Source organism: Salvelinus namaycush, chromosome 7, assembly GCF_016432855.1.
Source record: "Salvelinus namaycush isolate Seneca chromosome 7, SaNama_1.0, whole genome shotgun sequence".
In the NCBI taxonomy this organism is placed as follows: Eukaryota; Metazoa; Chordata; class Actinopteri; order Salmoniformes; family Salmonidae; genus Salvelinus; species Salvelinus namaycush.
The window spans coordinates 31,106,314-31,132,256 of NC_052313.1; the positions used below are offsets into that span (position 1 = coordinate 31,106,314).

The following is a 25,943-nucleotide window of genomic DNA, read 5'->3' on the forward strand; positions in this document are numbered from 1 at the left end:
TTATAACTCACTCCCTATTTACGCACATACCTTCACACAAACAGGAGATATCCTACGTGCATACATACACACGAACAGTAGATGAGTTGTATCTTCTCCCCATAATTCTCACCACTGTTTATTACTACCAAGCCGACAGTTCCATTCCCCCGAGATTAGAGGAACCTTGAAAAGGACTCCCTGTCCTATCATAAGTTTCTCAGAGTTCAAGCCAGGTCGGGTCAAACACAGTTGAATTGTTCTCGATATTTTCTTAGGCACATACACACACACACACATTTCTCTACCAAACCTTATGGGACTTACGTTTAGTACTTTAATCATTCATTATACATGCTACATAAACTAATAATCACTAATTAGTTACGTTTCAGGGTGGGATTCTTTAATCATTACCTTTAAGCATATAATTCCCTTATCAGCTTCCTGTTCTTAAATTTTGTTTTTGTCTCTTTTAGGCTACATTCGGTATTGTACACGAGCTTCAAAACAGCTGGAAATATAATATTTTTGGTTATGGAAAATATTTCACAGTTTAGATGGTACAATGATTCTCTACACTATACTTGCTTGTTTAGTCAATCTGAAACTAGACAAACTATTAGAATTTTTGCAACCAGGAAGTAGTGGCTGGTGGGAAGGTACTATAGGAGGACGGCTCATTGTAATGGATGGAATGGAATCAATGGAACAGAGTCAAACGTGGTTTCTATATCTTTGTATGATACCGTTCAATTTATTCCATTCCAGCCATTGCAATGAGCTAGTCCTCCGATGGCTCCTCCAACCAGCCTCCACAGATTAAGACATATTCCTTAAAATATTTTTTGTTTGTTTGAGAGAACTAATGTTACTGTTGCCACTACAACAAATAAAGTCTAAAATATATTCAATTTTGTCCTATAAACATTTTTATTTAAATACTGTAGAATTCCATTCATTGCTGGAGGACTGTGAATATGGCTGCTGGTGGCTTTAAAGCCTCTCATTGAGGGGATTCTATTAAACTGGCCCATGGTGCACACTGGGTTATGGCCCGTCACGTGACCTGGCGAAACCGGTGAAGGAAGCGCTCCCGCTGCTCAAATCAAATCAAATTTGATTGGTCACATACGCATATTTAGCAGATGTTATTGCGGGTGTAGCGAAATGCTTGTGTTCCTAGCTCAAACAGTGCAGTAGAATCTAACAATTCACAACAATAGAGAAATTTAAAAGTAAAACAATGGAATAAAGTAATATACATTTTTTTTGATGAGCAATGTCGGAGTGACTGAAAAAATACTGTAGAATAGAATATAGTATATACATATGAGATGAGTAAAGCAGTATGTAAACATTATTAAAGTGACTAGTGTTCCATTATTAAAGTGGCTAGTGATTCCATGTCTATGCATATAGGGCAACAGCCTCTAAGGTGCAGGGTTGAGTAGCCTGGTGGTAGCCGGCTGGTGATGGCTATTTAACAGTCTGATGGCCTTGAGATAGAAGCTATTTTCAGTCTCTTGGTCCCAGCTTTGTTGCACCTGTACTGACCTCCGCCTTCAGAATGATAGCGGGGTGATCAGGGCGTGGCTCAGGTGGTTGTTGTCCTTGATGATATTTGTGACCTTCCTGTGACATCGGGTGCTGTAAGTGTCCTGGAGGGAAAGCAGTGTGCCGCTGGTGGTGCGTTGTGCAGACCGCACCACCCTCTGGAGAGCCCTGCGGTTGCAGGCGGTGCAGTTGCCGTACCAGGTGGTGATAGAGCCGACAGAATGCTCTCAATTGTGCATCTGTAATAGGTTGAGTGTCTTAGGGGCCAAACCGAATTTCTCCAGCATCCTGAGGTTGAAGAGGCACCGTTGAGCCTTCTTCACTACACTGTCTGTGTGGGTGGACCGTTTCAGATCATCAGTGATGTGTACGCCAAGGAACCTTTCCACTTTTTCTACTGCGGTCCGGTGGATGTGGATAAAGGCGTGCTCCCTCTGCTGTTTCCTGAAGACCACGATCTGTGTAGGTACAAATTCATGACTATGGGTGATTTTCCAGTATCTAGACTGTTCTCCCAGAAGTATTGAGACAGAAAACATAGGGTTAATTAATAGACATGTGTAAGCAGAATAAAGACTGAGCTCAGGTGAATGAACAGAGCTGGATAAACAAAGAGTTAACCATTGGACATGTAAAAACAGAACGTAAGGAGAAAATGTGTAAATTAGTTAATTAATATAGGCACCAAAAGCCATGTGTCTGTAATAAGAACATATGTTTGTACTAATCAAGTATTATTAGAAAAGCACTTATATTAGGAAAGTATATATGCAATAAATGTATAATTTTTTGTGTTAACACTATGGTACTGCCACCAATAAAATCTAAACTGAGTAGATGTGGGCATTAACAAGCAAGATTTGGGACAGGAAGATAATGATGGCGAGAGGCCAAGGGGTGTTAATCATCTACATAGATTGGAGTGACCATGTGTGTTATTTGAAGGTGGAAACATATAAAGCCTGAGGTCTGTAACAAGAAAATTCAGTTGTTCCATGGAATTGCTCGGCTTCTGTTACTTTTGTAATAAAGTATTTTTGAATTTACAAGTTCCGGTATCTGAGAAATATTTATTTCAATATTTCCACGAGATCTGCTCCTTCGCTTTGTTGAGGGAGAGGTTATTTTTCTGCCACCACTCCACCAGGGCCCTCACCTCCTCCCTTTAGGCTGTCTCGTCAATTTTGGTAATCAGGCCTACTAGTGTTGTGTCTGAAAACTTCATGATTGAGTTGGAGGCGTGCGTGGACCACGCAGTCATGGGTGAACAGGGAGTACAGGAGGGGCTGAGCATGCACCCTTGTGGGGCCCCTGTTTTGAGGATCAGTGAAATGGAGGTGTTGTTTCCTACCTTCACCACCTGGGGGTGGCCTGTCAGGAAGTCCAGGACCAAGTTGCACAGGGTGAGGTTCAGACCCAGGAACCCGAGCTTGCAGGGTACTATGGTGTTGAAGGCTGAGCTAGAGTCAAAGCTATAGTCAAATCAAACAACAATCTGCACTGCTCGGTATTGTTGTCAACGATCCATCTTTCAGAAATATAAAACATTCCTTTTCCAAAAATATATGTTTGAATTTTCAAACTAGTTTTCAATGTGAAAGCAGAAAGCATCAAAAGCAATCACATTTCAATGTCAAGTATCCTATTCATTACTCCTATGTTGCTTTTGCTTTGAGCCAACTTTGCTGTTGGCCAGAACGGCACAGCCGGTTCATGTCCAAGAAACACCCTAATTCCCAAAGAATTGCAATCAGTTCTCACCCGGTGCAAACAACCTGGGCAAGATTAATATAATCCCCTCAATGTTTTTAACCAAAGATGATCTATTACACTGAAGAAAAATATAAAATGCAACGTGCAACAATTTCAAAGAGTTTACAGAGTTACAGTTCATATAAGGAAACCAGTCAATTGAAATAAATTCATTAGGCCCTAATCTATGGAGTTCACATGACTCGGAATTCAGATATTCATCTGCTGGTCACAGATACCTTAAAAAAAAGGTGGTGGCGTGGATTATAAAACCAATCGGTATCTGATGTGACCGTCATTTACCTCATGCGGCGTGACACATCTCCTTTGCATATTTCTTGAACTGCGTTGTTGGTTAAGGGCTTTATAAGTAAGCAATTCACTGTTGTATTCGGCGCACGTGACAAATAACATTTGATTGGATTTTTAAAGTTGATCAGGCTGTTGATTTTGGCCTATGGAATTTTGTCCAACTTTTCTTCAATAGCAGTGCAAAGTTGCTGGCTAATGGCGGGACCTGGAACGCGCTGTCGTACACGTCGATCCAGAGCATCCCAAACATGCTCAATGGGTGATATTTCTGGTGAGTATGCAGGCCAAGGAAGAAATAGGGCATTTTTAGCTTCCAGGAATTGTGTACAGATCCTTGCGACATGGGGCAATGCATTAACATGCTGAAACATGAGGTGATGGTGGAGGATGAGTGGCACGACAATGGGCCTCAGGATCTCCTCACGACATCTCTGTGCATTCAAATGGTCATAAATAAAATGCAATTGTGTTCGTTGTCTGTAGCTTATGCCTGCCCGCCCATACCACAACCCCACTGCCACCATGGGGCACTCTGTTCACAATGTTGACATCAGCAAACCGCTCGCCCACATGAGCCTGGTACAGTTGAAACCAGGATTTATCCATGAAGGGCACACTTCTCCAGAATGCCAGCGGCCATCGAAATTGAGCATTTGAAGTCAGTTACGACGCCGAATTGCAGTCAGGTCAAGACCCTGCTGAGGATGACGAGCACACACTTGAGCTTCCCTGAGATGGTTTCTGACAGTTTGAGCAGAAATTATTCGGTTGTGCAAACTCACAGTTTCATCAGCTGTCCGGGTGGCTGGTCTCCGACGTTTCCGCAGGTGAAGTAGTCAGATGAGGAGGTCCTGGTTGTGAGGCCGGTTGGACGTACTGCCAAATTCTCTAAAACAACGTTTGAGGCAGCTTATGGTAGAGAAATTAACATTAAATTCTCTGGCAACAGCTCTGGTGGACCTTCCTGCAGTCAGCATGCCAATTGCACACTCCCTCAATTTGACAGATCTGTGGCATTGGATTGTGTTACAAAACTGCACATTTTGGAGTTGACCTTTGTCCCCTGCACAAGGTGCAGCTGTGTAATGATCATGCCGTTTAATCAGCTTCTTGATATGCCACACCTGTCAAGTGGATGGATTATCTGACAGTTGACCAGAATTTACTTTTCGTCACAGGTTAAGAGATCTTACACAGCAGGTAATGAGAATTTACGTAGCAGGTTACTCTACTTTAGATGTAATTTAACATAAGATATAGTACAAACAAGCGGGGCAGCTCGAGGTGGAGGGCTGGAGCGAGTGGGGAATGGCGTCCCTGGAGAGGGCAAGAACGAGATGCATGTCAGGAGAAGTGTAGTATTATCATACAGAGGAGGAATGGTGGAAAAAGAGGCAGAGGAGGTCGAAGTGAAAGACGGAGGAAGAGGATGAGCATCACTTGGGTAAAAATGGTGGAAAAAAGGGAGATGGTTTGTTGGTTTGTTGAAGTAGAATGTAAGCAAAATGAACACTACGCCGGATCGAGGTCTGGAGGAGAAATGGAAGTGAACGAGGGCGACTTATCGGAGGTTACAGGTGTGGTGAAGTCCTCGGAGCCGATGGTTGAGATAAAGATGAGTCTGTGACGATAGGAGGGACATTTTTGGAGAAAGTGGACCCCTGCCTTTTGGCTGATCCATTTATGGTTTCAGGGTGGGTGAAAAAGGAGCTGGGTGCGCCGCCATCGGTGAAGGTAACCCAAAGTGGTCTTGTGATAATTATTTGTGTTTCTGTTGGTCAGAGGGAGCAGGTGCTTTGCGCCAATCAAATTGGGACAAGATGTGACTTGTTTTGCCCTCAAGAAAATGGCTCCATTGAAAAGAGGGATTACTGGGCTAGCGGTAAATGTGAAAGTGGACCAACTGAAGGGAAAGATTACCTGTGTTTGTGATGCTCATCGTTTGGTTTCGACGCAGACAGGGTGGCGTGAGTGGTGAAACAGAAGTCATTGTCTGTTCTTTTTTGAGTTTTTATGTTGAGTCCAAAGTGATGTTAGGAAATTTCAGTTATCCCGTGTGAGCTTATGTGCCGAGTACATTACGTTGTTACAGGTGTCAGCTGTTGTATTCGGCGCATGTGACAAATAACATTTGATTTGATTAGATTACATGAGTCACATTTCACAGAACCTCCGAAAGTAACAAATGTTAGTACCGAACTGTTTTGAATTTTTTTGTATCGAAAAAGTACAGAAGTTTTCGGTATACCATGCAACGCTAAACTAACGTGGCCACCTAAATGTTTTTCACTGGCACCCTACAGTAGCAACCAATATAAAATTGGTGTAACACTGCCAAGTCAAAGGTTCGCAAATGCAAGTGTTTTGGTCACAGTCTCGAACCCTATGCATAGCTCAACAGTCTTCTGTTCCCTCGCTCTCCTCCCTCATGTCCTCCAATGGGACAACCTGTGCCGCATCAGCTGTTCTATGTATGTGTGTGTGTGCTGCGTAATATGAATATGCTCTCCGTTCCAACAGGCAGGTTTATAAAGCAAAGCACATTAATATTTCACAACCAGCGAATAGCGTTTGGCTTAAAACACCAACTTCAAATCCGCCCTTCGCTACAATCCTCCTCTTTTTTCCTGAGTCAACCTCGGATAAACTTAGTTGTGTCCCAAATGGCGCCCTATTGCCCTATGGGCCCTGGTCAAAAGTAGTGCACTATATAAGGAATAGTGTGCCATTTGGGAATGCTCACTATTGTTCCGTCCCAGCCACACTGCTGATGGTGACCTTGTGTTTAAAGTCCTCTCCCTCTCTCTCTACTTTTGAAGGCCCATCAGTATCTGTCAAATATTACAGAGTTTGGGAATTTAAAAGCCTCCTACGTATAGACAGAGGATCCCTTGATAGTCCCTCACAGTGTGACGTTCATTGTGGTCACGTGGGTCGTACTGGGGTATGGATTTAAAAATCCCTCATTCTGCAGTTGCCTTGTTTTCTCATTAGCTGGGAATTTAGTGTGAAATGTCTGATAGAACATAGTTGGACGGGAGCTATAATCCAGTTATAATAAAAACATGTTTTAACTATGTGTGTCGTTATTGCTTAAAATCAGGCTTGGCTGCACTGCTTTCAATGGAGAAGGTACGGAAGATTGCTTCCGTACCTCCCGCTTCCCCAGGGAAATCGATGGCAGGCAAAGCCTGGCTGAATCAAGGCTGTGACCGAGAGAGTTGTGTGTCTGTGTGTTTGAATAGCTGTGTGGGTGTGTGTGTTTCAATAATGAAGCGAAATTCACATATGATCAATCATTTCAAATTAAAAAATGATTCAGTGAAGATTAAGCCCAGATTATCGTGGGATAATTTACACAACACCTGCAAAAACCTTGCATCACCAGGGGCCTGGTGATTAGACAACCCCAAGCGCAGCAATTCTATCCACTGCTAGTTAGCCAGAAGGGTGGGCACCACTGCACGTTGTACGGCGGGCGGCCAGGTTAATCCTACAAAATGGACACTCGCTCAGACAACAAAGAGCATGTAACTGGAAGATTAAACACGGAAGAGTGGGTTTATCTCCTTAATAAAGAGATTGGAGCCACTTAATGTTCAAAAGCCCTGGGTAAAGAGATGTTGAATGTGTGTTCAGTGTGTTTTTCAGTGTGTGCACGTTACTCTGTGTGTGCGTTTGTGGTTGTGTATGTACGTTCTCCTGCATGTGTGTGTGTGTTTGATGTGTCTGTGTTTTGGGGTAGCAGACCCTGCTTATGGAGATTCGGTTTTTATGAGTTTTCCTTCAGAAGCTGCAACCTCTGTTTAACACCATGGTAATGAGTGTTTCTCTTTTCTTCCCTCACTCCCTCTCGCTCTTCTTCTCTTTCATCATCCCAGTTTCCATTGTGCAGAGTGATTTGTTTCAACATAGATTACACAACTCACTTTATTGAAGAGATGACACCAGAGGTCAGTAAAGCCCCTCATCTCTTTTATGTCTGTCTGTCTTTCTGTCTGTGTGTGTGTGTGTGTGTTTAGTGTTCTCCAAACGGTCGCGTATCGCTCTCTGTGAACACATCCAAGGCCCATGTAACCTACAGTGCATTCGGAAAGTATTCAGAGCCCTTGACTTTGTCCACATTTAATTAAGTTACAGACTTATTCTAAAATTGATTACATCTTTTTTTTTCTTTGTCGATCGGCACACAATACCCCCTAATGACAAAATAAATATGTAACCTTTATTTAACGAGGCAGGTCAGTTAAGAACAAATTCTTATTTACAATGACGGCCTAGGAACAGTGTGTTAACTGCCTTGTTCAGGGGCAGAACAACAGATTTTTACCTTGTCAGCTCGGGGATTCGATCTAGCAACCTTTAGTTTACTGGCCCAATGCTCTATCCACTAGGCTACCTGCTGCCCCACAGGTATTTAGAAAAATCCAAAAAATACTGAAATATCACATTTACATAAGTATTCAGACCCTTTACTCAGTACTTTTTTTGAAGCACGTTTGGCAGCAATTACATCCTCGAGTCATCTTGGTTATGACGCTATAAGCTTGGCACACTTGTATTTTGAGAGTTTCTCTATTTCTTCTCTGCAGATCCTCTAAAGCTCTGTCAGGTTAGATGGGGAGTGTCGCAGCACAGCTATTTTCAGGTCTCTCCAGAGATGTTCGATCGGGTTCAAGTCTGGACTCTTGCCGGGTCACTCAAGGACATTCAGAGACTTGTCCCGAAGCCAATTATGCGTTGTCTTGGCTGTGTGCGTAGGGTCATTGTCCTGTTGGAAGGTGAACCTTCACCTCCAGTCGGAGGTCCTGAGCACTCTGGAGCAGGTTTTCATCATGGATCTCTCTGTACTTTGCTCCATTCATCTTTCCCTCAATCCTGAGAAGTCTCCCATTCCCTGCTGCTGAAAAACATCCCCACAGCATGATGCTGTCACCACCATGCTTCACCGTAGGGATGATGCCAGGTTTCCTCTAGATGTGGTGCTTGGCATTCAGGCATTCAGGCCAGACTTCAATCTTGGTTTCATCAGGCGAGATAATCTTGTTTCTCATGGTCTGAGAGTCCTTTAGGTGCCTGTTGGCAAAATCCAAGCGGACTGTCATGTGCTTTTTAGTGAGGAGTGGCTTCCGTCTGGCCACTCTACCACAAAGGCCTGATTGGTTGAGTGCTGCAGAGATGTTTGTCCTTCTGGAAGGTTCTCTCATGTGACTATCAGGTCACATCTTTCGCATTTTAAGATGCTTATGTTGATGTGTGTGCGACTGTGTGTGTTTGTGCGTGTGTGAGATAGTATTAACCCCTTTTTTTCCCCTATGTCCATGTTCAGAACTACTGTGTGAGAGGACTGAAGCTGTTCTCCTCCTATTCTTTCAGGATATACTGGAGTTTTATGACTGAAAAACACCATACTATCCCCTAGTGGTTAGAGCGTTGGGCCAGTAACCAGAAGGTTGCTGGATTGAACCCCGAGCTGACAAGGTAAAAATATGTCGTTCTGCTACTGAGCAAGGCAGTTAACCCACTGTTCCTCGGGCGCCGAACACGTGGATGTCGTTTAAGGCAGCCTCCCACACCTCTCTGATTCAGAAGGATTGGGTTAAATGCGGAAGACACATTTCAGTTGAATACATTCAGTTGGACAACTGACTAGGTATCCTCCTTTCCCTTTTCCTAGCCTCTACCCTTCACCTGCTAGACCCTAACCCCTAGCCTCTAGACACTAACCAGTATCCCCTACCTCTTGCCTGTTCCAGGATTTATGACTGAACAACACATTACCCCCTATCTCCCAGCCCCTACCCAGAGACACTTCCCTACCACCTAGCCCCTACCTATTCCCTATCCCCTAACTCCTACTCCCTTACCCCCTAGGCACTAGATCTGAGCGGGATGGAAAGGTGTTTTCAATGGGTTTTTTTTCCCCCCATGCAGGTCCAGAGTGGGACAATCAATCTCCTGGATGTCAGAAGTTCCACTTCATGCCTAGCTTTGTCCGCTTCTTACCTGGTGAGTCACTGTCCTTCCTGTCTCGATCTGTCCTTTACTTAGAGCACTCTGTCTCTCTCTGCTGGAGAATGTTGGAACCTGGTCCTGTGTTTGAGTGGTATTTGCTTTGTCTTTGTGAGACTCTATGCACACATTAGTTATTGTCGTAATGCATTTCTAAGATTGAGAGTCATTGCTGTAGATTTTCTGTGTGTGTCAGTCCATGTGAACACTTGTAAATTGAGGTCAAGCAATTTTGCACTAGTGTTTATTAACCTGATTATGTATTTGAACCTGTTTGTGTTCTCTGTCTGTTTGTGTGCCTTGTCTCGTCTGTCTGTCTCTTTGTATCTGTTGTTTCTCTTGTGTGAATGTGTTTTTTTTTCTCTTTGCATGCTGTCTATGTCTCTCTCTCTCTGACTCTGTGTGTCTAGACGGTGGTTAGGAGGTGCTGGTCCATGAACCAACTGTTGCTCTACGTCCTGTCTATCTTCCCATCTCACTATCTCTGTGTATCCTCTCTGTCAGATGGTGGTAAGGGAGGTGTTGTCCATGCAACAGGTGCTCCTCTACCTCCTGCGGAGCTCCAAGCCTCTGGTCCCTGAGGAGGAGATAGCTGATATGCTGCAGTGGTAGGAACTGGAGCAGCAGAAGTACGCAGAGGAGTGCACAGGCATGATCATCACCAACCCTGGCATGGTAAGGACTAGGGATGGGCACGGTTAACGAAATTTAGTATTCAATTACTTGAGTGAGTGTTCATTTCTGGAGAATTCTTTCTTACCCACAAGTATAAACCATGACATTTGAACTACTTAATGTAATAAAACAAACTAGTGAATGTTGTTTTTATAACCGTGCATTAAGCTCCTGCTGAGCATTTATCCCTCCAGTCCAGTCTGCCCTGACATCGGTATGCTATTTTCCTCACTTCAAATAGCGATTACAGGCCCACAACTAACTGAGTTTCCAAAAGTTCTGACACAGATCAATGCAAAACACTCACAAGAAAACTATTTTGTAACAGAATCGGTTCTGTATTGGCGAAAATACGATTTTTCTTTCACTGTTGCTTTCAGTAAAAAACTACGGAGAAAAGCAGCCTGTCCGCTGTTTACCTCTGCCATGTGCATTTGTGTCATTTCGATTGGTCAAGAAAGACAAAATATATATATATCCGGGTATCCCTAAAAATTGTAATGAGATTATTTGAAGTTTAAAATAGAAAGTCAAATGCCCATCCCTAGTAAGGAAAAGGCTGTTAATCAAGTAGCACTCTATCCCGTATATAGTGCACTACTTTTGACCAGGTCCAATAGGGTGCATGTGTGTGTGATTGACAGAATGCTAGATTGGAAGGGTTTGCACTTTTGAGTGAAAATGTCCTTGAATTCAGATGCTCTTTTTGTAACAAAATAACAGGTCACTGTACTGAGACGATCTGGGGTCGTATCAAGCGTCTCAGAGTAAGAGTTCTGATCTAGGATCAGGTCATCACCCCCCCGTCCCCCCGTCCACCCGTCCGTGTAAACTTATACATTTTGAGCAAAAAGTCAAAACTGCTCTTAAATCAGCACTTCTACTATGAAACACTTGATACATATGGGCCCTGGGTCCGTATTCACAAAGCGTCACAGAGTGGGAGTGCTGATCTATGATCAGTTTTGCCATTTAGATCATAATTAATATGATCTAATATTGTGCTATTGTGTGTGTTTTTTTCTGCCACCTCCTATGACCGGAGAGCTTCTGGATATCAGGACAGCGATTACTCACCTCGTACTGGACAAAGATTTTATCTTTAATTAACGAGTCAGACGCAAAGGATTTATTTCAGACACCCGGCAATGCCGAAATCCCCGTCATTCACATGAAGAAGAGACAGAGAAATCAGGGATGTAGGTCGGGGTGCCTTGTAAGGATCAGACGGCGAGTCAGTAATCCGCCTTTACCATCAGTCCTATTAGCCAACGTGCAATCGTTGGATAATAAAATGGATGAGCTCAGATCAAGACTATCTTACCAACGGGATAGAGTAGATCATGATAAGCTGTAGACCACACTATTTAACGAGAGTTTTCATCTACACTACCATTCAAAAGTTTGGGGTCACTTCGAAATGTCCTTGTTTTTGAAAGAAAAGCTATTTTTTTGTCAATTAAAATAACATCAAATTGATCAGAAATACAGTGTAGACATTGTTAATGTTGTAAATGACTATTGTAGCTGGAAACGGCAGATTTTTTATGGAATATCTACATAGGCGTACAGAGGCACATTATCAGCAACTATCACCCATGTGTTCTAATGGCACGTTGTGCTAGCAAATCCAAGTTTATAATTTTAAAAGGCTAATTGAGCATTAGAAAACCCTTGTTTTAATGAAGTTGCCAGTTGAGGACTTGTAAGGCATCTGTTTCTCTAACTAGACACTCTATTGTACTTGTCCTCTTGCTCAGTTCTGCACCGGGGCCTCCCACTTCTCTTTCTATTCTGGTTAGAACCAGTTTGCGCTGTTCTGTGAAGGGAGTAGTACACAGCGTTGTACGAGATCTTCAGCCTTCATTTCTCGGAACAAGAATAGACTGACCAGTTTCAGAAGAAAGTTATTTGTTTCTGGCCCTTTTGACCCTGTAATCGAACCCACAAATGCTGATGCTCCAGATACTCAACTAGCCAAAAGAAGGCCAGTTTTATTGATTCTTTAATAATCAGCACAACATAATTGCAAAAGGGTTTTCTAATGATCAACTATCCTTTTAAAATTATAAACTTGGATTAGCTTACACAACGTGCCATTGGAACACAGGAGTTATGGTTGCTGATAATGGGCCTCTGTACACATATCTAGATATTCCATTAAAAATCAGCCGTTTCCAGCTACAATAGCCATTGATCAAAATTAACAATGTGTACAATGTACTTCTGATAAATATGATGTTATTTTAATGGGAAAAAATGTAATTTTCTTTCAAAAACGAGGACATACCCTAAAATGTAATTAAATATAATATTTCACACGGAAAGAAGTATGTTCAATAGGAAAACGATATTAGCAGGTGCGTGTCCACTTCATCGCACATACTGTATACTGATTTCCAAGTCTGAGTCCCTGTATCAAAACTCATTATTATTCCTCGTTGGGGAAGAAACATGCCTGAAACATTGAACAAAGACTACTGATATCCAGTGGAAGCCATAGGAATTGCATACTGGGAGCTAGATTACATTTTTTACCTATACGTTCCATTGGAAGAGAATGGGCTTTCAAAAAATATATATTTCCAGCTGGTTTATCTTTGGATTTTCTCCTATCTATTGTGTTATAGTCTCCTACATTATTTTAACATTTCTACAAATGTCAGAGTGTTTTCTTTCCAATGGTACCAATTATGCATATCCTGGCTTCAGGGCCTGAACAACAGGCAGTTTACTTTGGGCGCGTCAGTCAGGCGGAAATGGAGAAAAATAGATCCTATCCTGAAGAAGTTGAATTACTTGTTATTTTTCTTAATAATTTTTTTTTATTTTATTTTATTTTTTACCTCAGTTTATTTTAGTAAATACTTTCTTAACACTTATTTTTCTTAACACTGCATTGTTGGTTAAGGGCTTGTCAGTAAGTTTTCCACTGTATGGTCTACACGTGTTGTTTTTGCCACATGTGACAAGTACAATTTGAGTTGATATGGGCCCTGGTCTCATAGTGTTTGTGTTGTGTTGTTGTTTCAGAAGCCCAGCTCAGTGCGTATCGACCAGCTGGACTGAGAGCAGTTCAACCCAGAGGTCAACACCTTCCCCATCATCGTCCACTTTGGGATCTGGCCCATCCAGCTCAGCTACACCGTGGACACCCAGTAAGATCCTCCCTTTACCCCTCAAACCCCAACCGCCCCCCACCACCCAGGAACTATACTTCCCCTGTCCCGCTCCCCACAACCCCCGGCCCAGCTCAGTTACACTGGGGATCCGCAGTAAGACCCCAACCACTAACCACCCAGGATCTAGATGTATACTGCCCCCAGCCTATCATCCCTGGCCACAAACACTACTGCATAGTCCCCTTCCTCAGACACACTCCTTCCACTCACCTCTCCCCTGTGCCCCACACTCCTTATTTAAGGAATCTCTCACAGGACGGGTTGATGGTGGCACTCTTCTGTGTTTGTTGAGAGAGAGAGGGGCGTATGTCGTAGAGAGACAGGGAGGTAGAGAACGAGTGGTGTGACATTTTCACATGCGTCGTCACGTCCTAAGGTTCCGCCGGGTAATGTCGCTGTGGGAACGACACTGTCTGTCTCGTGAAAAGTAAAGACAAGCAGATACACACACAGACAGTGTGGAGATGGAGGAGAGGGAATACTGTACTGTGCCTGTGCATAATTACCAAAAGTATATTACATTTTCCTCTTCCATCGTCTCCAAGGTGTAGAGAGAAGCAACAACAAACAAAACAAAGCGCCAATCAAAAGTGAAACTCTTCAACTAGTTTATGTTTGTTCACTGTGTCTGTTATTATAATCTGTTGGTTATCGGTATCCTTGTCACATACTACAAGGAGATCCCAAATGTCATTCTATTCCTTTTATAGTGAACTACTTTTGACCAGAGTCCTGATAAAAAGTAGTGCACTACGAAGGGAATAGCGTGCCATTTGGGACACATGCTTAGAAGCCAATGACGAGGGATAGAAGGCTTTATAGCCGGTAAACAGGAGATCTCGTTATTATGAAGCCCCATCATTAGTGTGTTTGTGCTCAGACCTTTGTCCTTTGAGTAATGCAGATTTTTGTCTGTCGGAATATTAGGGATGTCCGTCTGCATCCGCATGTTTCCCCGCGGTCATGGATGCGCGCACACACACACACACACACACACACACACACACACACACACACACACACACACACACACACACACACACACACACACACACACACACACACACACACACACTCCCCTCGGCTATGTCAAACCTCTCTGATCCACAGACGACACATTTGTTGACGAACGTGGACATGATTAACAGGAGGTCGCAAACGTGGAAATGAAATAAGATGGAAAGCACCGGAACATTCCTGCGACATAATGAGGGAAGTGAGGGCAGAGCTGTCTTTAATTGCATTGATGGCAATGCCACTCAGAGGGGAGCGAGAAAGGAGAGAGAGGAAATTAATGTTTAGGGTTGTTCTAATCCCAGTATCTATAGAGGGCCACAGGGAGAGGGAGTGAAATTAAAAAAAGAAAGGGGGAGTGAGACGAGGGAGAAGCGGATGGTGGTAAATGAGCATTTACTGGAGAGCGACGGCCGGCAGGCAGCAAATGTTAATGAGCGTGTGGCAGACACACACACACCAGCCTGTCGTACCTTGAGAGCACAGAGCGGATCTTCTGAAATGTCATGTGAGCAGGTTGGGGAGGGAGGCCTCAGGCTGCAGCTTTAACCTGCTCTCCTCTCCTCCGCAGCCTCCACCTGCGCCCGAACGTATGCACGCCGTTAGGCCAGCGGTGAGCCGATAATCACAGCGGTAAAGCCGTCTGTCTCTCTCCACACCGATCACTAATGAAGTCTCCCTATTAAACAGCTTTAATTCTAATTCCCCTCATCGCCACCATTCCTCTCTCTCTACCGCGGGTTGCTCTCTTGCTTTCTCTCTCTCTACACCACAGGTTTAATTTCTCTGGCTCTCTCTCTGGCTCTTTGGCTCTCTGACTCTCTAGCTCTCTGACTCTCTATCTCTCGCGCTCTCTCTCTCATGCCCTCTTTCTTGCTCTCTTTCTCGAGCCGGGCCGCATGCCAGTCATATAATTGAATAACTTGGCCTCTAAATGAGGAAAAGCTTTAATGGAGCGGCACGGTCAGAGCCCTCACTCTATTATTACAAGATTCTGGCAGTCCGAGGGGGTTTTCAATGGTCCATCACTGTGTCACCTTCCCCAAATCGATGTCCTTTTCAAATAAATTGTAATTCAAATAAATTGTAATTGGGGCATTTGGAGAGATGTCCCTTCTCTTTTCACATAACTGTCGCATTTGTCGCATTTTGCAGAAGAGTGACTAGTGAGTGAAGTAGTGTTACAAGCAGTGCTCATAAACTATTTTGGTGAGCTCCATTGAAATATTAATGTGTTGGTCTGAGAGAAGTCTCTCTCTCTCTCTCTCTCTCTCTCTCTCTAAGCTGTGGAAAAGCTATGTGAAACTACGCCACCTGCTGGCTAACAGTCCCAAGTTCAAGCAGATAGTCAAACAGAAGCTAACACAGAGGGAGGTGGGTATCACACACACTACAGCACAGTACATCTCACTGCCCACCTGGCCTCATAATAATTAAGTATGACACATGCCAGCTTCATAAAATGGTAATGTCCTAGGAGCATAGGGCTGAAACATGTAGCAGTGTAATTACTATAACCATCTAACATCAGATTGTAGCCTTGTGCTGCAGAGCTGAGGTCCTGATCCATTCACTGCCTGTAGCTTCTTTTCACCCTTGCAGATCCTTCTTAGGCTACTGCTATTAGTCTCTCCTCACAGCCACTCTATCTCTGGAGCGCCATGTGTCTGGCTAGTAATTTACTCCTTATTAAAGATAAAATCCACATTAGGGCAAACAGCGCCACTGTTCGCTCCACAGCGACTTAGTTTTTTTTTTGTTGTTGATGAAAACGGAGAAGGGTAGAATTCTAGCTGGACTAGCTTTAAACCCTTAGAGCACTTTGAGCCCCTATAGTGCTTGTTTATCATTCTAGCTGTGGTTGCTCTTGCTGCCTTTGTTGGTCCTACATGTAGTTATTGTCTGCAGTACCTGCTGTTGAGGCTTTTGTAGCTCCAGGTCAGTCAGTGGTCCTAAATGTGTTTGTATAGTATGTTTCTTTTTTATGTTTTACCCTATTTTTCTCTCCCCAATTTTGATCTTGTCTCATAGCTGCAACTCGGGCTCGGGAGGCGAAGGTCAAGTCGTGTGTCCTCCGAAACATGACCCACTAAACCGTGCTTCTTAACACCCATCTGCTTAACCCGGAAGCCAGCTGCACTAATGTGTCGGAGGAAACACCGTTCAACTGACGACCGGAGTCACTCTGCAGGCGCCCGGCCCACCACAAGGAGTCGCTAGAGCGCAATGAGCTAAGTAAAGCCCCCCCAGCCAAACCCTCCCCTAACCCGGATGACGCTGGGCCAATTGTGCGCCGCCCTTTAGCACTCCCGATTACAGCCGGTTGCACTGCGATGCAGTGCCTTAGACCGCTGTGCCACTCGGGAGGTGTGTGTATAGTATTTTATTAGGATCCCCACACAAAACATAAAACATGACATAAAATGTATTAACAACTTCATCAAAAGGACAGAACTACATGCATTTAAAATAAGTATGCACGCTTTTATATGTGTATGACTTCATAATCATTTGATTAAAAGATGCTACTGAAAAATGTGAAAATGGAAATTCAATAACAATGAGGTGCATTGCAAATAGGCTGACACGTCTCACCTTTTGTTAGTTACCACACGCTATGGGCTTCATTAGGTAAAATCCATATTCATGAACATGAAATAACCAGGCCTTGAATCTTGAGCCTTGTTACAGTTTATCGCCCTTAATCTGTGACTGGTTTGCATTTCTGAACATCAAATGTTATTAATCATTAGTTGTAATAGAGACATGAAGGGTGCCATAGCCAAGGGGCTACACCAGAAGTTAATGGTTATCTTGGAATGTACTGTGTAGGGAAAACAACCACATGTGGCAGGCATTGATATGGGGAGAGAGCCATGGATTAGTAATGAAGGGGGTCGAGGTCAGGTCAGGTCACATTAAGGGAGAAGGAAAAGTTTATCACTTAGTTTCCTGCCTAGCAATAAAGATAGAATGTTTAGCGAGAAGGATGAGACTCCACCCAAAATGGGGTACATATACACCACTATTGTAAACATGTTTTTGTCAATTCAGCTGTTCGATCCCTTGGGAAGAATAAACTTGGTTTAAGTTTTCATAGTGTCCATCGAGTTCTTACTCTGGTAATTAGAACCTAACATGGGTTAGCTAAGATATAGTGTAACGTGTTACAGTCCACCAACCATGAAGGGTTATCTGAGCTATTGTGCTAGGCTTTGGACCTGCTCTTAAAATGAACAAGGTCCCGTTAATCAGATTGAGTTGTTTCGGCAGGTAGCCTAGTGGTTTGAGTGTTGGGCCAGTAAGGTTGCTTGATCGAATCCCTGAGCTGGCAAAGTGAAAATCTGTTCTTCTGCCAATGAACAAGGCAGTTAACCCAATTATTATTATTGTTTAAAAAATGTATTTAACCTTTATTTAACCAGGTAGGCCAGTTGAGAACAAGTTCTCATTTACGACTGTGACCTGGCCAAAATAAAGCAAAGCAGGTCGACACAAACAACAACACAGAGTTACACATGGAATAAACAAACGTACAGTCAATAACACAATAGAAAAAAGTCAATATACAGTTCCCCGGTAGGCCGGGGAATAAGAATTTGTAAATAAGAACTTGTTATTAACTGACTTGCCTGGTTACATTGTTTTATATTTTTCAACTACGCTCCTGCTCATATAAAATGAACCAGAATCAGATGGGAGTTTCACATAAGGTCCTTGGCTCCCTCTAATGCGTTCAACTCGGCCACAGATGTGAACGTAGCAACCTTGAATTGTGTGGGGTTTCTTCCCTCTAAAGTGTCAACTTAATGGTTTCCACCTCAGCAACTTGTCTTACATTTTGTGATAATCTGCGTGTTTGTGTGCCCTGAGCTCAGTCAATTAGCCCGTTTCCCAGGTAGCGCTGGCAAGGAGCTCAGGCAGCGTCGCTAATGATTACTGATATTCCCACTGTCAACCCACAGAGCAATTAGTTCAACGCACACCAAGCCATCACAGCTCCAAGGGCTAGCCATGTCAGCGAGTCTTCACACAGCTAGAACAATTCAGCAACACTCTTATTATCCACAACCCCCTGGGAACATCATTAGGAGTGTGTGTTCTTGTGTACGTGTGTGAGCATGTGTTTGTGTGTTTGCACGTCGTTTGTGTCACTTGTTCATCCACAGGTCCGGTAAACGCTCATTTGTTGTTTTCTGCTGAACCGAGTATAAAATGGGCCTTTAAATTACAGAGAGAGGCCTTTCATCTCTTCAGAGAAAGAAGGGCTTATTAGTGTTAGTGGAGGTTGATGGTTGGTGCTCTAGTTCTGTGACTGCCAGTATGACCGTTTAATGTGTGCATCCCCAAATGGCACTCTATTTTCTACTTAGTGCACTACTTTTAACCAGGTGCCATTTTGAACATAGCTACTGTAGGGTAAGTGAGGAGTGGAGGTTCCAGTGTAGGGGGCTCTCACCCCAGAGAGAAGCCCAGATGGTGTCTCTGTCTGCCTCTAGAGAGACTGCAGTGTGTTCCACCCCAGATGGAGGATCCACGGCCCCTGGCTGGCCACTTTGATTCGCTTCAGACACCACTGCCTGTCAACACACACACACACATGTAGCGATACCAACACACACACGAAAATGTAGGAACGTATGTAGCAGCGCCAACAACTGCATGCAGACATTCAGTTTAGGTGGAGTCTCCTCCTTTTCTCTAAACATGACATATTTGTTGCTATGCAGGGAGTTAAGTAACTGTTCATTCTCCCTTAATGTGACCTGTCATGACCTCTGCTCCCATTCCTCACTAATCCACAGCTATCCACCCTTATCACTGACCACAACCATGTGATTGCCTTTTCCTTTCTTAGTAACATTCCAAGCCCCTGGCTCTTATCCAACATTAGTTGACCCCACCATATACAGTTGAAGTCGGAAGTTTACATACACTTAGATCATTTTTCAACCACTCCACAAATGTCTTGTTAACAAACTATAGTTTTGGCAAATCGGTTAGGACATCTACTTTGTTCATGACACAAGTCATTTTTCCAGCAATTGTTTACAGACAGATTATTTCACTTAGTCACAATTCCAGTGGGTCAGAAGTTTACATACATGCCTGTAGCTCAGGACATGAAGCAAGGATATGCATATTCTTGATACCATTTGACAGGTAAAACTTTGACGTTTGTGGAAATGTGAAAGTAATGTAGGAGAAAATAACACGTTAGATCTGGTAAAAGAGAATACAAGCAAAAAACATGCTTTTTTTCTTTTTTCTTCATCTTTGAAATGCAAGAGTAAGGCCACAATGTATTATTGCAGTTTAGACGCAATTTAGATGTTGGCCAGTAGATGGCAGCAGTGTATGTGCAAAGTTTTAGACTGATCCGATTTAACCATTGCATTACTGTTAAAAATGTTATAACAACTCTGCCCAAATGTGCCTAATTGGTTTATTGATACATTTTCAAGTACATAACTATACACTCTCCTCAATCAGTTGTGTTGTGACAAGAACTTTGAAAGTTTATTCAAGTGCAGTCGCAAAAACCATTCAAGCCCTATGATGAACCTGGCTCTCATGAGGACCGCCACAGGAAAGGAAGTCCCAGAGTTTCCTCTGCTGCAAAGGATAAGTTCATTAGAGTTAACTGAATCTCAGGTTGCAGCCCAAGTAAATGCTTCACAGAGTTCAAGAAACAGACACTTCTCAACATCAACTGTTCAGAGGAGACTGCGTGAATCAGGTCTTCATGGTCAAATTGCTGAAAAGTAAACTCAACTAAATGACGCCAGTAAGAAGAAGAGACTTACTTTGGCCAAGAAACACGAGCAATGGACATTAGACTGGTGGAAACCTGTTCTTTGGTCTGATGAGTCCAAATTTGAGATTTTTGTTTCCAACCTCTCTTTGTGAAACGTAGAGTCGGTGAACAGATGATTTCCACAGGTGTGGTTCCCATCATGAAGCATGGAGGTGTGATGATGTGGGGGTGCTTTGCTGGTGACACTGTCAGTGATTTATTTAGAATTCTAGGCACATGGCTACACACCTCCAGGCTGTGTAAGGGCTATTTGACCAAGAAGGAGCGTGATGGAGTGCTGCATCAGATGACCTGGCCTCCACAATCACTTGACCTCAACCTAATTGAGATGTTTTGGGATAAGTTGGACCGAAGAGTGAAGGAAAAGCAGCCAACAAGTGCTCAGCATATGTGGGAACTCCTTCAAGACTGTGGTAAAAACATTCCAGGTGAAGCTGGTTGAGAGAATGGCAAGAGTGTGCAAAGCTGTCAAGGCAAAGGTGGCTACTTTGAAGAATCTCAAATATAAAATATATGTTGATTTGTTTAACACTTTTTTGCTTACTACATGATTCCAATTTAGAAAATATTACAAATAAAGGAAAACACTTGAATGAGTAGGTGTGTCCAAACTTTTGACTGGTACTGTATATATACTGTATTCGGATGTCCACAGAGGGCCGCTGGCGTGTCTGTGTGCCTGCCTTTGTGTGTGTGTGTGACCATGTTCCGTTTGATGCGCAGGAGTAGGATGGCATTATTATTTATTCATTTCTTTGTTGTTCTTATTTCCTCGCTGCCGACTGAAAATCATTAAATTTCAAACTGCATCATGGGTAATTTAGTCACTGTAGCAGAGATACCATAGACACATGTCCCCAGTCCTAATTCTGATTTGTAGATGCTGTCTTTCTCAGCCCAGACCAAGTCTGTGTCCCAAATGGCACCATATGAGCCCTCTTTTCTACGTAGTGCACAACTTTTGTCCAATATATAGGGTCTTTTGGTCCGCACCTGTCTCTGGTGCTAACCAGACCTCATCTCTCTGGTGTTGTTACCAGTTGTCTTCTCTCCTGTAGGGCTGACAATGTGTACACTTTAGCCCTATAACGAGAGATTTCTGGGTTTCTACACACCCAAGTGTTTGTGTGTGTGTGCATGTCTGTGTGTGTATGTGCTCTATGTTTCTCTGTGTGTGTGTGTGTCGGAGCCAGCGTTAGCTGCAGGTCCTAATGAACAGCCTGATGCCTCTGGGCACGCTGCCTGAGATTGGAGTCCAGGCTCCCACACACACACACACACACAAATACACACATACATACACCCTCAGCCGCCATGCTACCCAATTCCAATGCCTCAATTAGCCAGGTCTAGTGGAGCTGTCTACTGCTTTCACTGTTATTGTGTCTGTCATGAGACGCAGGGGGTCGGAGCACTACCTAGAGAGAGGGGAGGAAGGAAAGAGGGCTGTGTGTGTACACCTCTGTATGTGTGTGTTCATGCTTTGTGTCCGCTCTCCCTGTGTGTGTGTGTGTGTGTGTGTGTGTGGTCATTCTGTATGTACCTGTTTGTGCGTGTCTCTGTGTATGCATGTGTCTCTCTCTCGGTTCCTGTATCTGTAACTGTGTGGTGTAAAGATGGTTGGCTGTCCCCTGTAGCAGCAGCTCTAACCCAGTAGATCAATAATGTATGTGTGTTTGTCAGGAAGCTCTGCAGAAGATTTGACAGAAGAACACCATGTGCCGGGAGGTGACCGTTGAGCTCACTAGCCATGGAAGACTGGCATCCGCTTCTGGAAGACTGGCATCCGCTCTGACGTCTATCAGGAAGGCAGGAGAGACACTACGCTGCCACACTGCACCCAGCCTAACACACACTTAGGCAGAGATGCAGAAAATATATGCACAAGGACACACGCTCATGCAGCAAACAGATGCAAGCACATGCACACAGACACAGAGACACAGAAGTATTCACACTCGCACACACACTGTACCCACGCTCACACAGACACACACATACACACACACGGATGTACACTACCACCAGTTTTTTTTCTGCCATCACACCATAACATCACCAATGCATAGCAGTACAAAAAAAAGTATGAATGTATGTACTTGTAAGTCGCTCTGGATAAGAGCGTCTGCTAAATGACTTAAATGTAAATGTAAATGTAAATAGCAAAGAGACACACATGGCTAGCAGTTTGTTGTCAGGTCTGATATGTGGCCGGTAGCTAGAGGCTTCCATTGATGACATCCCAGCCCAATCAATCTCACAAACACACACACTCTTACCCCTACACACACACACACACACACACACACACACACACACACACACACACACACACACACACACACACACACACACACACACACACACACACACACACACACACACACACCTGTCTCCTACTGAGTACCCAGTGAGTAAATTGGTCTGGGAGTGGACCCATGCGGATGTTGTCTGAGCCACTAAGCCAGCCATGCAGGCAGTAAGGCTGTAGCCTAGTCTGATGAGTTGAGACACGGTCTTGCTTTGTTAATTGGCTAGTTAACAAGGCCTTGGAGTAGTGTGGCCATGCCCTGTGGAGGGGTGCAGGCCATCAGGGTGCACACTGTGGGCGGCGGGTGGGCAGGCGAGGGCCAGGGGTGGGCTAACAGATTGGGCTGCGTGGGTTAGCAGTTAGTGCAGAGAGAGAGAGAGAGAGAGGTGGAGCAGAGAGAGAGAGAGAGAGAGAGAGAGAGAGAGATGGAGCAGAGAGAGTGAGAGATGGAGCAGAGAAAGAGAGAGGGAAACGCAGCTGACCTGTAGGAACCCTGGGCCCCCTGCAAGGCCCCCGGTAACACTAATTAAAACTTGCAGCTCAGCCTGCTCTTTGTGGTGGCGCAGGGTTAATGGATGTTCCACCCGCTACACAATGCTCCCCACACTGCTCCCCACACCTGCTAATGATAGCTCACATTTGTTACACTCTCTTTCTCTCATTTACTTGCTTAGTCTCTCTCACTCTCCAGCTCTGTCTATAGCTTGGTCTCACTCTCTTTATCGCTCTCTCTCTCTCTCTCTTTATCTCTTTATCTCCCTCTCTCTAACTTTCTCTCCCAGGCTCAATCTCACTGCCTCTGCATCTCTCCTCTCTCTCCCTCACTCCTTTCCTCCTTTCTCTCCTTCCTCCTTTCTTTGTTTGACACTTTTGAGAGATGTGACAAAAACAGGAGAAGCCTGTATGTTAGTTTCTGCAGGCACATTTGTGTCAACATGTTGAAATAGCGGTCTTGATTCGTTCGTGCCAAAATGTGAATTTCCCTCACAACTCTCATTTCCCTTCATGGTGAGAACACACACTTATTGGGCTTTTGATTATTGAATCTCCCTCTGTCGGAGCACCACTTAATAAATAATGACCAGCTGATTGATTTGACATGTTCTCTCTCTCGCTCTCCCTCTCCTCTTTTCTCTACTCTCTGTCGATGTATCTCTATTCTTTCTCTTGCTCTGTGTCTCTCTCTCTCTCTCCATCTCCCTCCACCCATCTCTCGCTCGCTCTCTCCCCTCTCTGTCGCTCTCTCTCCCCTCTCTGTCTTTCTCCGCAGCATGCTATGATGTTTTCAGTGTTGACCCACCACGTCTGCTACCACCACTGTCTGAAGCACCTGGACAAGCTGATTGGCTACGTCTTCAAGGAGCGCTGCCTACTACAGGTGAGACACACAAACGCGCACACACTCAGCCAGCCAGCGGAACATCACAGCAGGAAATAGTCAGGTAAGGACAGGTAATGGTAATCAACACTTACTCTACAAGTCATACATGCCCCTGCAGCAGCCCGCAGCATGTCTATGTATGTGTAACTGCTGTGTGCTGTAATGATATTCTCCAGGATACAACACAATATAACACACACACAGTGTAGTCTTCCAGAATGTAACCTTTCTCAAATGAATGGGCCGAGCCATGGATGCAAGGACTCACCATCCATGTTATCAAAATTGTAGTTTTAACCATATTTTGATGCTTAATATAGTTTGTTTACATGTACTTTGTTTACAAACATTGGAGTAAAACAAGGTTATATTTTGGGTTCTGATGGGGTACAACAGTTGAACTAAGCTCATGAGGCATTTGTTATATTTTTTAGTAATCAATGGGTACATGTCATTAATTTATAAGTCCAAAAATAGATTTAGCAACTGTGGATTACCCCTTTTTTTAAAGAGAAGGTTGCCCCATGATCATACACTCAAGGCCCTCTTAGTCACTCCCTGTTGAACAAGGGAGAGCTCAGGTTTTTGTTTTGAAAGTCTCTGAAAAAGTATTCTATTGAGAAAATGTGGTTACCAGCTAGCTACGGTTTGAGTTTTGATCCCGCAACACGGTTGGCTGGGACTGCTGCTCGGGCCTGGAATTTCGTGATTTTAGGGGCAAGGCCATTTGGTCGTGCCCAATCTGCCAGGGCACCAAGGCCATTAACCAAAATAGCCAATTTAGAGGTTAAATTGATTTGAAAACCTTAAAACATTAGTTATGCTGTTAAGAAAAACAAAAGTGTATGTAAATAAATAATTAGCCTACATGTCAAAGTATTGGCTACAGCCTGTCATGTTCAGACCTATGCTTACATGAGGGAGGTGCCTGAACAGGTAGCCAAATTTATACAGCTCATGAAACATGAAACCAACACTTTACATATTGTGTTTAAATTGTTGTTCACTATACAGTACCAGTCAAAAGTTGACACCTACTCATTCAAGGGTTTTTCTAGATTTGTACTATTTTCTACATTGTAGAATACTAGTGAAGACATCAAAACTATGAAATAACACATATGAATCATGCAGTAACTAAAAGTGTCAAAATATCAAAGTATATCATATATTTGAGATTCTTCAAAGTAGCCACCCTTTGCCTTTATCAGGTATTAAGGTAAGACCCAAGTGCAGACTGTGTGAAGTAACAATGTTTATTGTAACAGGGGCAGGCAAACGACAGGTCAAGGCAGGCAGGGGTCGATAATCCAGAATAGGAGCAAAGGTACAGGACGGCAGGCAGGGTCACGAACAGGCAGAGTGGTCAGGCGGATGGGTACAGGGTCAGGACAGGCAAGGGTTAAAAACAGGAGGATGAGAAAGAGAGGCAGGGGAGAAGACAGGAGCTGACAGGACAAACGCTGGTAAGCTTGACAAACAAGAGGAACTGGCACAGACAGACAGAAAACACAGGTATAAATACCCAGAGGATAAGTGGGGAAGATGGATGACATCAGATCAGGACATGACAGTACCACCCCCCCCCCCCCCTCCCACCCCCCCACCCCCCTCACCCCCTCTAGTGACGCCATTTTGGACCCGGTCCTCTTCGCCGACTTTCACCGCCGGCACCCCAGTCAACCAGGTATCCACCTGGGTGGATACCTGGTTGACTGGGGTGCCGGCGGTGAAAGTCGGCGAAGAGGACCGAGTCCAAAATGTCTTTAGTGGGAACCCAGCACCTCTCCTCCAGGCCATAACCCTCCCAGTCAACCAGGTACTGGAAACCCCTGACCCATGGTTGAACCCTCAGGAAGCGTCTCACTGTGTACGCTGGCTGGCAATTGATGACTCAGGGTGGGGGCTACAATCAGAAGACAAGGGGCAGTCAGACATGGTTTTGACCCT

At 44.0% G+C, this 25,943-nt stretch overlaps 1 pseudogene; it reads left to right on the top strand.

The window, feature by feature from the left end:
- The first annotated feature begins 4,908 nt into the window (after window positions 1-4,908).
- The window catches only part of LOC120050698, a 153,821-nt pseudogene continuing 132,786 nt past the window's right edge, over window positions 4,909-25,943 (top strand).